The following is an 18,181-nucleotide window of genomic DNA, read 5'->3' as shown; positions in this document are numbered from 1 at the left end:
CTTTCGGCGTTGCCCCTCCCAGCTCTCTGTCGAGCGAGGGCTCGCTGGGCACGGGGAGGGGCCGGGGCTGGTGGGCGCCCCTGGAGCACCCGGGGGCTGGGAGAAGCCCGCCTTCGGTCGGCTGCAGAGCGCTGCTGGCTTCGCCGTGCGCGCGTGCGAGGCTCACAGCGACCACCGTGGAAGCGGTCGGGTTCCCAGGGTCCAGATGTGCAAACGGAGGCTCAGCGCCCGGTCGGTGGGGACGGGGCCTTGCTGAGCCCAGCCCTGCCCCTGCCAATCTGGGGCCCAACCCGGGGCCTGGGGCACACACGTGGTGGGGGTGGGGCAAGAAGGCCCGAGCGCTTTCTGCCCTCCCCCCTCTGGTTCCAGGTTGCGCACCGGGTCCGGACCGCCATCCCCCGTCGCCCCGCCACCTCCTTCGCCAGTGGCCAGGCTTAGCCGACTTTTCCAGACCATCACGATGCCACCCTACCCTAAATAAACCCTTTCCTCGTCGCCTCCCCCCACCCTGGCTTTTTTGGAGCCGGCCCGCCGGTTATTTATATCCACTGGAGCGGGCCAGGAATGTTCCCAAGTTGACCTAATCGCCACCTGCTCGCCGCTCCCCCTCCCCCAGCAGCTCCCTCCCCCTCCGGGGCCGGGTGGCCCGGCGGCCGGGAGAGGCGAGGGGAGTGGGCCCTCGGAGCCGGGCAGCCCGGGCGCAGGTGGGCCAGGGTTGGAGAGCCTCCGGCGCACCGGGGCAGTGGGCCCCGCGGGGCGGCCGCGCTCGGCGACGCCCGGGAGCCACGATGTTCTCTCCGGCACGTTCTCTTCCTCCCCGCCCCCAACCCCGTCCCCAGTTCCCTTGGGATGTGAGTCCGTGCTCGCGGACTTTTTAACAGGCAGCTTTAAAAATAGCAAAATTCTGTTGCTCTTTAGTGCGGGCGGGATTGCTGCCGCGTTCTCCGTGCAAAAAGATGTCAAAGGGGGCCAGCGGAGTTTCGGGGAGGGGGTCCCTATTAGTTGCTGAGGGCTGCTTGTTCGGTGGTCCTAGCGGTAGAGTGACAAGCCTGTGGCACAGAGATGCCGCTGGCCCCCTGGGGCCTCCACCTGAGGACTCCAGTCCCAGTGACAAACCTCACCTGGGGCGTGGATCCCCGCCGGGAGAGCCCAGGTGCGTTCCCTTGCAGGACGGGGCTTTTGCGGCCAGTTTCAACACCCACTGCGTCGGTATTTAAAGTCCCTCCCTTCCTTCCCTATGTTTCTCTGTCCATAAAACCCGGCAGGCAGGTGACCGGGCGGACCACTTGCTGGGCCAGTTAATTACTGAAGGTGAAACAATTGCACACGAAGCAGCCAGGGAGATGGCTAACGCTGGCCAAGGGCCTCGTGGGTTTTTGTTTCTTTTGTTTTTAATCTGTTAACATCCCCCTGGCGCCTGGGGGCGTTCAGACACCTAGACAGAAAGTGTAAAAACAAGAATGAAATTAATTACAGGAACCACTTATTAAAACCTCATTAAAACCTAGGGCGGCCGGGTGTGGAGAAGCCAGGCTGCAGACTTAGACAGGCTGCTCATCGGATCACGGAGGGAAGAGGAGGCCTGGTGGAAAACGTTGGCTTCCCTGGAGTTCAAATAGCGTAGCAGAGAGCAGGATGTTTCACCTGATCTTAATTGCCCTTGAGGTGCACCCTTGCTGGGAGGAAAAAAAATAAACCAACACCCCCAGCAGACTTTGCTTCTTCCAAGGTGAATTAGCCATAGAAGAGTCCCTCCCTTAAGTGCTCAAAGGTTGGTGGTTCGAACTCACAAGCACCTCGGTAGACAGACCTGACAATGCTTCCCAAAGGTCACCTGGGCCACTGTAATAGCAATGAATATCTAGCAGGGGTCACATTTCTCCACTCTGTCCAGAGCCCCTGCATATACTCACCCAGATGCGTTGATGTGACACTCAGCCCGATCAGCAGGGGTCATGGGACTGCCTAGGGACAGACCCCTAAAGAAGCTGCTTGGTTCAAGGCACCAGGTAGCAGATTCGCCCAAAGCCCATTGCAGGCTCACCTTCAGCTTCTGGACTATCCCAACCACTGTGCCTTCCTTTGTTAATTCATGCATCCAGCCAGCCAAGAAAACCTTTGAGTTCCTGCTTCCACTAAGCCTTGGGATGGGGATTGGGAATACAAAGATAATAGCTAAAGCTGAGTCACAAAAAATAACAGGCTGAGTCAGAGCCTACGCATGTGATGATGGGACAGTGTGCTTCCAGAGCACTGTGGGGAAACAGGCACCACAGAGAAGATGACATTTGATTGGTCTTCAGTAGGAACGAGACCTGTGGGCTTCAGGTTGAGGCACTGTGGTGCATCAAGCCACAGAGGTGACCCAGTAATGCCCTCCCCATCCCCCAATCTCAATCCTAGGCAGATACACAAGTGCAGAAAGTGGTACAAGGATGTGGTACAGCAAAGGTTCCCGAACTTATTTGGCTTACGGCTCCCTTTTCAGGAAAAAAAAAAAAAGATTACTCTGTGCCCCTCTGGCAATTAAACACTTTTATACTGTCACCCATATTCCTGGATAAAGTGTAGGCATCTGCTTTTGCAGCCTCCGGAATCATTCCTGCATCCTCCAAGGGGTAGTATCACCCACTCTGGGGAACACTTGCATATGGTGTTACAGCTTTGTGATAGGAAATCATTGGAAATCAAGACCTAATGGCATGCCCCACCAAGCCTTGAGGACCATATCCCTGCTCAGAGCAGCCAATGCACAGAGAGGACCATATGGCCGGCCCCATCACAAGATACGACATCCCTCACTGACCCATAGCCCTACAAGGGACAACACTGGAGACACAGTGTGGGAATTGCACCCCATCTGACCCACCACACGGAGGCAAAACGCTAAGGGTGTGCAACAGAACAGCAAGGGGAGCAGAGCAAGGAAATCCCGAGGGAATACCAAAAATATACTTTGGGGACAGTGTGTGGCACCCCATCAGACTCGACCAGAAAACACTCCTAAAGGTCAACAAACAGACCTTGAGCTATTAAAAAAAAAAAAGACTAAAGGCATAGATTCACTCAGCTATATAGATTATTTTGCAGCAACTGGACAGAATAGTTAGCGTAGAGATGAATTTTTATGTCAAGATCTCCAAGACCCTGTTGGATGGAAAAAGCCCGGTGTAGAATGTGCTAAGTATCTGGGGAGAGATCTAGAATTGATAAGGAAGGTGTTTGTAACTACTTACCTGAGAGTTTTATTTTTAAAAAGGGTATGTCGTGCAAGAAGTACAACCAGAGTGCTCCTTAGGAGCTACGCTGGTGAGACTTTGTCTCAAATACTTTGGACCTGTTGTCGGGAGAGACAAGGCCCTGGAGAAGGACAGCGTGCTTGGTAAAGTGGAGGGGCCGTGACAAAGAGGAAGACCCTTAGCCAGATGGAGTGACCCTGGGCGCCAGCGTCATCATGTTGCAGACCGGGGGCGTGTTCCATGCTGTGGTACACGGGTCACCATGAGTTGGAACCAACTTACTGGCACCGAGTATCAACAACAGCCAGCTGGTTGGCTGTAGTTCTCATGGTTGGAAAATATACAGTGAAGCTGGGTGACTTATGGCATGAAGATCCAGGAAATGTTTAGGGGCTGGTGAGTGGGTGTTTGGGTCCCAACCCGACCAGACCAGCTCTGTCCCGTGGAATGTTCTGCGATGATGAAAATGTTCTGTAGCCGTCAATAAGGCACCCCGAGCGGCTAACACAAAGATGCAGATCTCTGTGAAGACCCTGACAGGCAAGACCGTCACCCTTGAGGCTGAGCCAGCGACACCATCGAGACTGTCAAAGCCAAAATCCAAGACAAGGAGGGCATCCCCCCTCCCCCCACCAGCAGCGTCTGATTTCTGCTGGTAAGCAGCTGGAGGATGGCCGCACTCTCTCGGACTACAACATCCAGAAAGAGTCCACCCTGCACTTGGTGCTGTGTCTGCGTGGTGGTATCATCGAGCCGTCCCTGCGCCAGCTGGCCCAGAAGTACAAGTGCGACAAGATGATCTGCCGCAAGTGTTGTGCTCGCCTTCACCCCCGTGCGGTTAACTGCCGCAAGAAGCAGTGTGGCCTCATCAACAACCTGCGCCCCAAGAAGGTCAAATAAGGACCTCTGTCCACCGGCTCTCCTGCCTTCTGCTGGTGTTTTCCTGAGCCCAATGGCCCCGGGTCCTCAATAAAGCCTCACTTTCACTGATCTGAAGCCAAAAAAAAAAGAAAGAAAATGTTCTGTAGCCATGCATCCCATAGGGGAACCACCAGTCACATGTTGGCTATAGAACACTTGAAATGTGACTACAGACCTTGAAGAAGTAAATTGAACATTTTTATTTCACTTGAGGTTTAAAAAGCAAACAACTGTTGTAATAGGGGTGAAAAAGTACAGAGTGAATTGGTTTTCCATTCAACAATTCATACCCACAAGGTAACAGCACCCCTCCCCCGGCCTCCCAGGATGCCCCATTTCCCTTCCTTCTCTTTTCCTCTCCCTGCCTTGGGCCTTTATCCCTGGACACATGCTGCTCTGCCGGCCTCCTGCAGTCGGTTGTCCTAAGGCGGGTGCACCTCCCTGGTGTTACCCTTGGGTGGGAAGTAGAACCACAGAGGAGTGAGGTCCGTTTCCGACCCGAAGGATGGCGAAGAGCTCTCCTCTCAAGACATTTCCAATCGTGTTAAATGGAATAGCCCCATGTGACTAGTAGCTGCTATATTGGACAAGACAGGTCTCAAACCCTCACTGCCATCCAGTAGATGCCGACTCATCTCGACCCGATAGGACGGAGTAGAATGGACCCTGTGAGTTTCCGAGACTGTAAATCTTTACAGGAGTAGAAAGCTCCGTCTTTCTCCCTAGCAGCAGCTGGTGGTTTCAAAGTACTGACCTTGTGGTTAACACCAGCCTAGCTCCTACCCACTCAGGACCAGCTCCTACCCACTATGCCAGCTCCTACCCACTCAGGACCAGGGCTCCTGAGACAGGTCTAGACTCGTGATTTTGTGGAGGCGGAAAGAGGGGGACCCTGGAGAGAGGAGTTGAAATGGTGGAAGTTCAAATGAAAAGAGAGTATAATGGTGGAAATGTACAAGCTGGACTAAGAAGTTTGGATTTTTATGTTTTGAATCATTTTATTAGGGGTTCGTATTACTCTTATCACAGTCCATATATCCATCCATTGTGTCAAGCACATTTGTATATTGGTTGCCATCATCATTCTCAAAACATTTGCTTTCTACTTGAGCCCTTGGTATCAGCTCATCTTTCCTCTCCCTCTCTGCTCTCCCTCCCTCATGAACCCTTCATAATTCATAAATTATTTTGTCATATCTTACACTGTCTGATGACTCCCTTCACCCACTTTTCTGTTGTCCATCCCTCAGGGAGGGAGTTATATGTAGATCCTTGTAATCAGTTCCCCCTTTCTACCCCACCTTCCCTCTACCCTCCAGTATCACCACTCTCACCACTGGTCCTGAGGGGTTCATCTGTCCTGGATTCCCTGTGTTTCCAGTTCCTATCTGCACCAGTGTACATCCTCTGCTCTGCCAGAAGAAGCCAGCTCTTAGCACAATCACTACGGGTTCGGTAGGCGCAATTGTACAGCGATAATAAGTAAATATTATAGTAAAGTTATAGAGGGCATGAGAGATAAAAGAGATATATAGAAATAAATGGAGTTAGACACATTTCATGGTAGCATTGCTCACCTCAGCCCTGCTTGGTAATTTACGTGGAGAGAGCGAATTTTAATGCTTCCCAAGCTTTTATACTCTCTGGGGACATTCGAACCCCCACATTATAGGTGAAGACAATCGTTACAGGAAAGGGCTGTGCTACAGGTATTACAGTGATGGGAGAGGGTGATCTAGGGACATACATGCTATAGGAAGAGGAGGGACAGCTGGTTTGGCCTGGCCCTGGCCCAACTGATAGAGACCATTATTAGTAGGATGCGAACTCCGCCCACAAGAGTTTGTCCATTGTCCCCAGCAGCAGGGAGCAGGCCCACCCCCCGTGGTGGGATGAGACAGCAGTCTGGCAGCAAGAATCTGACTTCCCCCCACACTGCTCTAGCCAGATTTGTAAGGTAGAATTGGGACCATGATAGTGGGGGGAAGGAAGCATTTAAGGACGAGAGAAAAGTTGTATGTTTCATCAGTGCTACACTGCACCCTGACTGGCACCCTTCTGTAAGGAGATGTCCAGTTGCTGACAGATGGGCTTTGGGTCCCCACTCTGCACTCCCACTCATTTACAATGATATGATTTTTTTGTTCTTTGATGCCTGATACCTCATCCCATGGACATCTCGTGATCACACAGGCTGGTGTACTTCTTCCATGTGGGCTTTGTTGCTTCTGAGTTAGATGGTCGCTTGTTTATCTTCAAGCTTTTAAGACCCCAGACGCTGTAGCTTTTGATAGCTGGGCACCATCAGCTTTCTTCTCCGCATTTGCTTATGCACCCATTTGTCTTCAGCGATCTTGTCAGGAAGGTGAGCATGATGAAATGCCAGGTTAATAGAACAAGGTGTTCTTGCCTTGAGGGAGTACTTGAGTGGAGGCCCAATGTCCATCTGCTACCTTAACACTAAACCTATAGATGCTTATATATGATGATGGGGAAATAGATGTCTGTGCACATATTTAAAGGCGCTTGGAGTTTAGCCTCTAGGCAGGATAGAATGGAAAGCTGGAGTAGAGGTCACCTGCACTATGCAGGTGACACAGCCTGGCTTGCTGAAAGAGAAGCGGACTCAGAGGCGCTCTGACAGATGTTCAAGAACGGCAGTCAACATAAAGCGAACAGAACTCCCCACACCTGGACTAAGAAGCAGTGTCAGAAACAGTGAGAAGACCGGCGTTGCCAAAGATTTCATTTTTTCTGGCATCCACAGTCCACATCGAGGGAGGCCGCTCTCAGGAAACCAAATCCCCTGGGGCAGATCTGCAGCAAAAGACCCCCTTCTAAGCGGGGGTGGGGGTGGGGGGGACGAGAAGATGTCCCTTGGTCACTTCGAGGACTTGGGTGTGTCTGACCCAAGCCATCGTCTTTCCAGTGACCTCGTGACTGCAAATGCTGGGCAATGAATAAAGAAGAGGGGTGCCTCCGAAGGACAGTGCTGGCAGAGAAGATTAAATATGGGCTCGAACAGAAGGACTGTTGTGAGGGTGGCCTGGGACCCAGCGGTGTTTCCCTCTGTGGTGCATAGGATCCCTAGGAGTCGTGGCACCTTACAGCAGCCACAACATGGACTGCCATGGAGGAAGGGCAGCAGGTCAGTCCCTAGAAGCAAGGATGTCGAGACTGGGTCTCATGCACTGTGAAGATGTTGTCAGAAGGGACTGGTCCCTGGAAAAGGCCGTCATGGTTGGTAAAGTAGAGGGAGGGAAAAGAGCCACAAATTCCCTGACATCAAGTCAATGCCAACTCATAACAACCCTATAGGACAGGGTAAAACTGCCTCCCCGTTTCCAAGATTGTAACTCTTCATGGAAAAAACAAAACAAAAAACCTCTTTACGGGAGTCGAAAGCCTTGGAGCCGCTGATGGTTTGGAAGTGCTGACCTTTTGATTGCAGCCCACTAAGCCCTCAGGGCTCTGGTCAAGTGGAGGGTCAAGGAGATGGAGGACCACGCGTGCCACAGCCAGGGGCTCAAACACAGCCACGTTTGTAGGGCCGCGCAGGATTTCCTTCTGTTGCTGAGAGTTGGAACCCACCGATGGCATCTGCCGGCACCAGATCAGGTTTGACCTCAGGAACGCTGGCCGCCAGGAGGAGGGTAGATAAGCCTGGGGCCCTGCCCCGCATTCCGTCGGTGTAACGTGTTCAGATCCCACAGCAGACAGCTTGAAGAGCTCAGGCAACCCCAGGTGGAAAAACTGGTCCGAGTCCTTGGAGGGCTTAACCTTGGGGTGGGGGTGGGGACAGACGGCTGGCCTAGAGGGACAGGAAGGACAGCAGATGGAAGGCATTAGAGTAACTGCATTGCAGGTTTCCCAGTGTGCTGGAAACTCCTGGGTCAGGAATTTGCCCCGGGCAGATTCTTGGGAAAGAACGGGATGTCCTGCTGGGGTGGGAGTAGGGCGGGAGGTGGCACTTTAGTTTCAGCTCCTGGTTGCATCAGGAGGCCTTCCCTGCTGCCCAGCAGATGTCCTCTCTGCTGGTGCCCCAAAGCTGCAGGGCTTCTGACACGTTTTCCACTGCTGCCCCTTTCCACCCAGACATTTCGAACACAGGATGCCCTGCCAGAAACACCTTACTCGTTTGGTTTTGAATTTATTTTTGGTTCCAGTGTTCAGACACTTGCCAAAATTTTCGAGGACATCCCCCTCCCACCCACCCCATTCAGTTCTGCTCATTGCCACCGACGTAATTCTAACTCATGGCGACCCTAGAGGACAGAGTAGAACTGCCCCCGTGGGATTTCTGAGTCTGGTCTCTTTACAAGAAGAGAAAGCCTTGTCTTTCTCCTGCAGAGCTTCTGGTGAGTTTGAACTGCTGACCTTAGAGTTAATAGCCCTTGTGTAACCATTACACTACCGGGGCTGTTTGCCATGGGTGGTCTCTCCCCACGGCTGAAGAAGCTTTGTTCTAAGGGACACTCTGCCGCCATCCATTAGCAAACTTTGCGTGAGCACCCACTTAGGTGCCAGGCTCCCTGCTGGTGCTGGATATACATTTGCAACAACAACAAAGGCAGGAGATCATGAGAGCATCATGAACCAGTTGCCATGCGTTCGTCTGGCTGCAGTGGAGCCCGTGGGTCAGGGTAGAACGGGTGGTTGTTGAGCACGTACATGCACGCAGCAGAACGCACCCCAATTCAACAGCTTCTACACCAATAATTGAACGCCATTGATGGCCTTCTCCAAGGTGTGCTGCCAGCCTCTCTCTCCTCTTCCGGATTGTCATGAGTTGCTGCTGTCAATTTGATCCCCTAAGGCGATTTCATCCAAGAGTATAATGCTCAGGACAGAGCTTCTTTACTAGCAAAGGTAACTGTTGTTTGGTATCAAGAAAACGACATGGCTTGTTTCTGTAAGATTCTCTCCGGGCAGTGGTTCCAGGGATTCCTCTAGCCTCCGTGGTTCCCGAAAAATCTGGATTCCATAAGAATTGGAAAGTCCAGTCTCTATTGTCCCACTCCTGACCCGGATTCTTCTATAGAATCTCTGATCAAACTATTCAGTACATGGTAGCCAGGCACCGTGCGATTCTTCTGGTCTCCTGGCCCAGGAAGGCAATTGCTCCCGGAGACAGTAAACTAACCCATTCCATTTCCCGCTCCTGTTCCGGACCCCCTTCTCTGGAGTGTTTACGACCCCGGGAACTATGCCGTGAACAGATGTGCTCAGTTAGGTTTTCAATGACTGGTTTGTCAGAAGTCGAGCGCCAGCTCGCTCTGGCAAGGTCCCTTTGAACCGCCAACCTTGTGTTCACTGGTGACGCCACACAGGGACTCTGAGAGAAAACAATAGGGGGCATATGACTTCAATTGTGGAAGAGTCAGAAATAAGACCTCTTTAAGAAAGTGTAAGCAGGGAACTGATTACAAGGAACTATATGTGACCTCCTCCCTGGGGGACAGGCAACCGAAAAGTGGGTGAAGGGAGACGTTGGACAGGGCAAGATATGACAAAATACCCATTTATAAACTATCAAGGGCTCATGAGGGAGGGGGGAGCGGGGAGGGAGGGTAAAAATGAGGACCTAATGTTGGGGGTTTAAGTGGAGAGAAAATGTTTTGCGAATGATGTACAAATGCGCTTTACACAATTGATGTGTGTATGGATTGCGATAACAGTTGTATGAGCCCCTAATAAAATGTTTAAAAAATAAAAAAAAAGAAAGTGTAAGCTTTCACCACTACGACCCCCACCCCCAACCCAAAAAAAGGAAGTTTCACGGGGAAGAGGAGAGGTTAGGCGGGATGGGCGGCGTGGTTTTTGTACGGTTTTCTTCACCTAGAACACAGGACAGGTAATCTATAGACAGTAACTTCATTCATCGTTCCTTTGGGTGAAGGCAGGGGAGGCTGGGGGCAAATGGGGAGCGAAGCCTAATGAGTACAAGTACGAAGAAAATGTCCTAGAATTGATGGTGCTGATGACTGCACACCTCTTTTTAATATATTTCAACCATCGCATTGCATGGTATGTGAACTACATGCCAATAAAACTGTTTAAAAAACAAGCAGGGTCGAGTGAGCAGAGCTCTGTGAGAGGGTGACCCGGCCAGGGCAGGGGCTGGGGCAGCAGGACCCAGCCCTGCACGCTTTGTGGAGGGATGTTCTTCTCAGGTCAGGACAGGAGGAGGCTCTTGGAGGGACTGGATGTGAGGGCAGGAGCGTCCGCAAGCACCCTGTGGCCTGTCTTCGTGCAGATTCAAGAGTTTTTACATTCTCTAATAATTGAAAAAAAAAATCCAGGCTATTTTGACGGACCCGAAAGTGACAAATTGCCTAAAGCTGCTTTTGCCCTGCAGCAGCTGCACGGACTAGTCGCAACCACCAAGTTCAAAGCCTAAACTCCGTGGGAGCTGGCCCTCTGCCGGCTGGATGAGAAGGGGCAAAAAGCAGCGGCACCAGTTTGGTCCCCGCTATCAATCATCCAGTGTTCTGAGCCATCGTCTTCCTGAGTCTTCATTTTCAACCATCGATCGCCAGGCTTGTCTTCCTACTGCTGTTCATCTGGAAGCTCCATTGAAATCTGTCCTTCCTGGGTGACCCTTCTGGGATTTGAAATCCTGGTAACACAGCTTCCAGCTTCATAGCAACATGAGAGACACCACGGTGCTACAAGCTGGTGGACAGGTGGTGTGACCTCACACCGCATCATTAACCCCATAATGGGATCTGCTGTAAGCAGTCAGTCATTTGTAAGATTAGGGTGGAATACACCCCCCCTTAGCTCAGGTCACGGGACAAAGATGGGGCTCTCTACCCCCGCAAAGAGCTACAATCTTGAAGCTCACAGGGGCAGTTCTACTCTGTCCTCTGGGAGCACTGGGAGCAGGATGGACTTGATGGCCATGACTCACAGCCCCCGGGGACATTTCCTTAAAGCCGAGGCCCACTTCCTGTATAAGTAGACTTGGTGGAAAGCATCTCTGCATCTGGTCGGGCCTGCATCCTGCATCTGACCCATCGACCACTGGTCCTTTGTACTTGACCCCACAGCCTACCGTATTGCCCGCCAGCCCTGGGAGCCATCAGCAGCCTGCCATCTGACCTGAGAACCCCGGATTCATGGGACTCTACACGCACGAGCCAGACCTGCTACCTTGGTCTCATCTGTCTTCACATCCACCAGCCGGGGGGCATCCTGCTTCCTGGTTCATCAGCCCCTGAGGGGTCAGAAGAAGCTTCCAGCGTGACATCTGACCCACAGACTTGAACCAGCCTGGACTTACCTGCTTCTAGAATTATGTGTCATTTTCTTAAGGTGTGTGTGTGTGTGTGTGTGTGTGTGTGTGTGTGATTGTCACTTGTTTTGTTTCTCTAGAGCAGGCGTCCTCAAACTACGGCCCGCCAAAGGCATTTATCCAGCCCGTCGGGTGTTTTTGCCCCATTTTTTAACTTCAAAATAAGATATGTGCAGTGTGCATAGGAATTTGTTCATAGTTTTTTTAAAAAAAACTATAGTCCGGCCCTCCAATGGGTCTGAGGGACAGTGAACTGGCCCCCTGTTTAAAAAGTTTGAGGACTCCTGCTAGAGAGCCCGGCCTACCCCATCCTCAAAGACAGGGATTGACACGGCAACCACAAACAAGAGACTCACAACACAACAACGGCCGTGCACATGGTACAGGATGAGACCACACTTGCGTCTCTCTTACACCAAGTCTCCATGGCTCAGGCCTGACTCACCAGCACCCGACAGACAAGGACAGCGGTTGTCATCTAGGTGTGCACCCAACTGTACGATGCAGGTGGCCTTGACTGTGGTAGCCGTGAAGGTAATAGGAAGTATAGGAATTAAGGAAATTGGGGGAGGGGGGAAGGAAGTGACAGCACTTGATGGATTGAACGTGGATGGTAAGAGCGATATCAATATGAAAAATTATATCCAGGGAGACAACTAAACACAACCTGTGATTGATCTTGGGTTGGATTCTGGACCATAGTCGGGCGTTAGAGGGAAACATTGACTAGGTGTGCAGATTCTAGTGTTAATTTCTCTGTCTTGATCATTGCATTATGGTTAAATCTAATGTTACATTTGTGGAATTGGGGAAAAGTCTATTGCCAATTTGTTGTATTTTGGAGGATACATTATATTGTAAAACATAAAACATGCCATTTTTAATAGTTTTATTGGCACAAAATTCACATATCATATTCACATCTTTACAAGTGTACAATCATGACCCCAATAAACTTTTGAAGATTTTCCACTGGCTTGCACTCATTGGCTCCCCACTCCCCCCAGTATTCCCTGCATGCCCTTAGGGAATTATTAATCCAGTTAGTATCTCTATAGAGTTAATTATCCTGGATTTGTTACACACAAAAAACATACAAAACAAAGACAAAGAATATAAATAACAACAATGACAAAAGAAAACAAAGTAAAACTTTAATTGAAAAGAAGGCAGAAAATATTAAAAAGTACAAGATGTGACAAAAATAACGATTTATAAATTATCTAGGGTTCATAAGGGGGGGGATGAGGAGCTGGTGCCAGGGGCTTAGGTGGAGAGCAAATGTTTTGAGAATGATGAGGGCAATGAATGTACAAATGTGCTTTACACAATTGATGTGTGTATGAGCTGTATGAGCCCCTAATAAAATGATTTGAAAAAAATTTGTAATAAATTGAAAATGGATCAAAAGGAAGCTCAAATGATAAGGTGTTACTTGTAGCCTAACTACATCTAGTATAATCCAGTTTACAATGTTATCTGTCTGACGGCAAGGCTATTCAATACGTCCTCGGTCAATGGTCAGAGGGCATTCGCCAGAGGCTTAATCTATGTGGGGGCGCAGCACATGGATGTTGGACTTCCACTATCATCCGTAGCTTCTGCAAACTGGGTGCTCAGAATTTAAACTAATACAGTTCCCTCCTCCAGGTTTGGATTTTATTATTTGCAGCACACCAGCTGGCGTGCTACTTCCATGTGGACTGACATCTTAGCTGACATCTAACTTAGAAGGCTGCGAAACACGCCACTTCACCCATTCAAAGTGTCCAGGTCAGAGGCATTCATTATGTTCACAGCGTTGTGCGAACTGTCACCACTACCGTGTTCCAAAGCATTTACATTGTATTCTTTATATATGTACACACACATATATATTTTTTTCACTCTTCTGGCAACTCTTTTGTAAGCGTGAATAAGTTTTTTTGAAAATAAAAATTAAGTTCTCCCCCCAGAAGAATTTATTTCAGTGGATAGCACTGAAGCTGCAGCTCCGGGAGAGGGACATGTCTGATCAGAGCACACAGGAGCAAATGAAGGGGCAGAAAGAGAGAGTGGAGCACATCCTGGCCACCAAGCCTTGAGGACAATATTCCCACTCAGAGCAGCCAATGCACAGAGAAGACCACTATGAGACACGACATCCCTCACTGACCCATAGCCCTACAGGGGACACCACTGGAAACACAGTGAGGGAATTCCAGCCGATCTGATCCCACCACACCGAGGCAAAACACCGAGGCAGAACAGCAAGGGGAACAGGGCAACTAAGTCCCCAGGGAGTACCAAAAATAGACTTTGGGGCCAGGGCTTGGCGCCCCAACAGACTCGACTGGAAAACGCTCCTAAAGGCCAACAAACAGTCCTTGAGCTAACTACAAGCTTTTCTTTCTTGGTGTATTTTTTGTCATTGGTTTGTTGTTGTTTTGTTGTATATTGTTGCTTGGTTTTGCTCTGTCTTATTTTTGTGCATGTTATTTTCTCCGCAGGTCTCTCTAAATAAGATAGGCTGGATGAACAGTCTGGAGGAGAAAACAACGGGATCAACAGTTCTGGGGGGACATGGAAGAGGGGGAAGTGGGGGGAAAGGTGGTGGCGTTAACAAACCCAGCACAGGGAACAACAAGTGATTCAAATCGGTTGGGAGGAGGGTGTAGGAGGCCTGGTAGGGCGTGATCAAGGATAATGTAACCAAGAGGAATTACTGAAACCCAAATGAAGACTGAGCATGATAGTGGGACAAGAGGAAAGTAAAAGGAAATAGAGGAAAGAGCTAGGAGGCTAAGGGCATTTATAGAGGTCTAAATAAAGACATGTACATATGTAAATATATTTATATATGAGGGTGGGGAAATAGATTTATGTGCATATATTTATAGGTTTAGTATTAAGGTAGCAGATGGACATTGGGCCTCCTCTCAAGTACTCCCTCAATGCAAGAATACTTTGTTCTATTAAACTGGCATTCTATGATGCTCACCTTCCCGACACAATCGTTGAAGACAAAGTGGGTGAATAAGCAAATGTGGTGAAGAAAGCTGATGGTGCTCGGCTACCAAAAGATATAGCATCTGGGGTCTTAAAGGCTTGAAGGTAAGCAAGTGGCCATCTAGCTCAGAAGCAACAAAGCCCACATGGAAGAAGCACACCAGCCTGTGTGATCATAGCCTGTGTAATACCGAAGGGATCAGGGATCAGGCATCATCAGAACAAAAAATCGTATCATTGTGAATGAGGGGGAGTGCAGAGTGGAGACCCAACACCCATCTGGAGGCAAGTGGACATCCCCTTAGAGAAGGGTCGTGGGGAGGAGACGACCCAGTCAGGGTGCAGTGTAGCAACGATGAAACATACAACTTTCTTCTAGCTCCTAAATGCTTCCCCCGACCCTCCACTATCATGATCCCAATTCTACCTTACAAATCTGGTTAGACCAGAGGATGTACACTGGTACTGATAGGAAACGGAAACAGGGAATCCAGGGCGGATGATCCCTTCAGGACCAGTGGTGTGAGTGGCGATACTGGGAGGGTGGAGGGAGGGTGGGTTGGAAAGGGGTAACTGATTACAAGGATCTACATATAACCTCCTCCCTGGGAGGCGTACAACCAAAAAGTGGGTGAAGGGAGACATTGGACAGGGCAAGATATGACAAAATAATAATTTATAAATTATCAAGGGTTCATGAGGGAGGGGAGAGTGGGGAGGGATGGGGAAAATGAGGAGCTGATGCCAGGGGCTTAGGTGGAGAGCAAATGTTTTGAGAATGATGAGGGCAATGAATGTACAAATGTGCTTTACTCAATTGATGTGTGTATGGATTGTGATGAGTTGTATGAGCCCCTAATAAAATGATTTAAAATAAAAGCAAAGCCGACTCCTGGATTTTTGCTGCAGTACCTGCATGAACCCTGTCATGAGATGTTAGGAAAACATGGAAGAGGCAGAAGATGGAGGGAAGGCCCAGATTTGGCCCAGGTGTGAGACACAAGTGAGGTGTCCAGGTGGATCTGTCTGAGAGGTATGTCCGAGGAAAGGATGGTGTGAAGAAGGAGACAGGTTGGCTGATGCACCTACAAGCCAAGTAACTCCTTGGGAACCCTTAGAAAGAGGCACGGTCCCATGTGTTCCTCTGGGTGTCGCAGAGCCAAAGACAAGATACGATATGGAAACCACGTTGCTCAGTCTCAAAGCGATGGTTGAAATGGTGGTGCACACAGGTAAGCCTGAGCCAAAGCCGGAAGAGAAGGGGGGAGGGGGGAGCCAGCATGTGTGACATGTCCGTATGGTACACTAGGTGTCCTGCTTGGCACTCTGTGACCTGAGGGACCCAGTGGAGTGGGAATTCTTTTCCCCATCCTACAAAGGAGGAAACTGAGACCCATATATGTGCTGTGATTGGTTAGGACAGAGCTAGGAAGTGGGGGAACAGGACCCAGGGACCCCATCACCCGTGAGCAGTTTTCCCGCTCGGGTAGCTAAACACACCTCACGTGGCAGAGACAGGACGTACTCTTTTCCCTAGGCTGCTGTAACAAATGGGGGCAAACCGGTTAGTTCGAAACAACAGAAATACACACTCGGACAGTTCTGGACTGTTCCGAACTCCCAATCAAGGTGTCAGTGGGACTGTGCTCCTTGGAGACTCTAGGGAGCGTCTGCTCCACACCTCTCTCTGAGCTTCTGCTGCTGCCAGCAACTTTGGTGTTCTTTGGCTTAAGCCACAAGACCCAATCTCTGCTTCCCTCGTCCCATCATCTTCCCCTGCGGGGGTCTTCTCCTGGGCGAGTCTGACTCTCCCTGTGCCTCGCTAGTGTAGGGAATACGTCATTGGATTCAAGGTCCACTTGGATTATCCAGATGGTCTCCCCATCACAAGACCCCAAACTAACAACATCTCTCCCTCAAAATCCTAACAGTCAAAGGCTCCAAAGATCAGGGCTGGACAGGGCATTCTGGGAGCCTCGAGGTTCAACCTATGACGTTGTGCTAGAGGAGGCCTCGGCTGCCAACTAGCCTCGGAAATCTAGTCCAATACCTCCGGGGGTTTTTAAAAAAGGGACGTTTCAGGCAAACTGCTCAAAGCGCTCTTTAATCAGGGGTTGAATGCAGGCTGGATCGGCAGCTGACATGTCATCAGTGGAAAAGTTCGTCACTTGGTCCCAGACTGCCTCGACTTAAGATGGAATGCGCAAAGCCTGGGGGCTTGTGGCAGACAGAGGGGTGCGGAGGGGGACGCAGGACAGACCCATTTGCAGGGACGCCCACTCGCTCAGAGCTGGAAGCCCGGCAGAGATGTGCGTGAAGTTGTACCAAGACCCCTCCTTCCCAGCTCACCGACTTCGCCTTCTGTAGGGAAGGCTCCACACTGCCTGGGCACGCACTCTTAGCCTCTACCGGGAGGCGCTTGGCTGGAGTTCCTTGGGCAGAGTTTTGTTTTGTTTCCTGCTCCTGGGCGGACAGTGCCCTAGCAGGGCTTGACGCCAGAGGCAGGCGGAGGACTGGGAAGAAGAAGGCAGATGTAGCTGCCCAGCCCCGTTCGCCCGTGACTCATCCATCATAGGCAACCGGCTCGACGGTCCTTTCTCTTTCTGCCGCTTGGATCGTCAGGGCCCTTGGAAGGGAACCGTTGGCGTCAGGAACATCGTGAGTAGAGGCGATGCCCCTTCCCGACGCCGGGTTTCTGATCCCCGGTTCCTCCTGCTCTTTCTAGGACGTGTCTCCGAGCAGTGAGAGGAGCCCTGGGGTCAGCGGCTGGCGTCTTCACCCCCTTTCGCCGCCCTTATCAGTACCTGCTGGCTGCCAGGAGGTTATGTAACGGCTTCTGTTTGTGGAAGACTCGGCAGTGTGCGCAGCATTGTCCCATCTTTTCTTTCAGTGTGCTGGCAGTTGCTGAGCAAATCTGGCTGCCGGGAGAGGTTCCCTGGCAGCCCGGGCCTCTGGGATTCTGAGACAGGGTACTGGTTCAGTGTGGACGGTGTCAGGCTCCACAGGAAAGACAGAAGGGCTCCCTTTGGTGGCAGCGGCTTTAGGGTGGGGGGAGAGGGGAGGAGGGAGCAGCTTCTTTGGGTGGTAGTTTTTGTTTGGGGCATTTACACAGCTGTCTGACCCTCCTGAAGCACCTCAAAGCGACGTTTCTAAAGTGGCTGGTGCCCGAGGATGGGATCCTATGGTTGCCGGGCATGATGGCACACGCACTCACAGTCGGGCACTGCAGTCTGGAGCGGGGAGGGCGGGCGACCAGGGTCTGGAAGCTTGGGACAGCATGTTTGTGATCCCGCAGGACACATTGCCCCCTTCGGTAGCCTTGTAAATGCTCCCCGGCCACAGTGAGTTCGGGTGGGAAGGGATTTACCCGACCCTGCTGGATTCTGAATGGTTGCTCGGAGAGCCTACACCAGAAACTTCCCACGGAGAGGCTGGAGGGGAACGTGGTTCCTGGCCTCACGGGACCACAGATTTTACAATTGGACCGGGTCTATGGGACCACCGAGTCCCGCCCCTTCATTTTATGATGATGAAAACAAAAGAGGAGCCAAGGGCACACAAAGCCGAAGCGACAGCCGTTGAGTGGCCTGTGGGCTTCGGAGCCTGTAACTCTACATGGGAGTAGAAAGCCCAGTCTTTCTTCCGAGGAGTCCCTGGTGGTTTTGAACTGGTGACCTTATGCGTAACAGCCTGACATGCACCCACTGAGCCACCAGAGCTAAATGCACACACCCTG

The 18,181-nt window shown here is 50.9% G+C and overlaps 1 protein-coding gene and 1 pseudogene across 1 annotated transcript in view; both read left to right on the top strand.

Moving 5' to 3' along the window:
• Positions 1 to 3,736: 3,736 nt before the first annotated feature.
• LOC101645964 lies at positions 3,737 to 4,139 on the top strand (annotated as a pseudogene).
• A 12,838-nt stretch (positions 4,140 to 16,977) lies between these two features.
• Positions 16,978 to 18,181, top strand: part of DDB2 (damage specific DNA binding protein 2) — a 23,549-nt gene continuing 22,345 nt past the window's right edge. The window contains exon 1 of the mRNA XM_004708436.2: positions 16,978 to 17,103. The gene's annotated coding sequence lies outside the window, so the exon portion shown is untranslated. The remainder of the gene's footprint in view (positions 17,104 to 18,181) is intronic.

Source organism: Echinops telfairi, unplaced genomic scaffold, assembly GCF_000313985.2.
Source record: "Echinops telfairi isolate 266 unplaced genomic scaffold, ASM31398v2 ScPeMD7_60;HRSCAF=208, whole genome shotgun sequence".
NCBI classification, from domain to species: Eukaryota; Metazoa; Chordata; class Mammalia; order Afrosoricida; family Tenrecidae; genus Echinops; species Echinops telfairi.
Note: the sequence above shows the minus strand (reverse complement) of the source record. Positions and strands in the feature narration are given on the sequence as shown.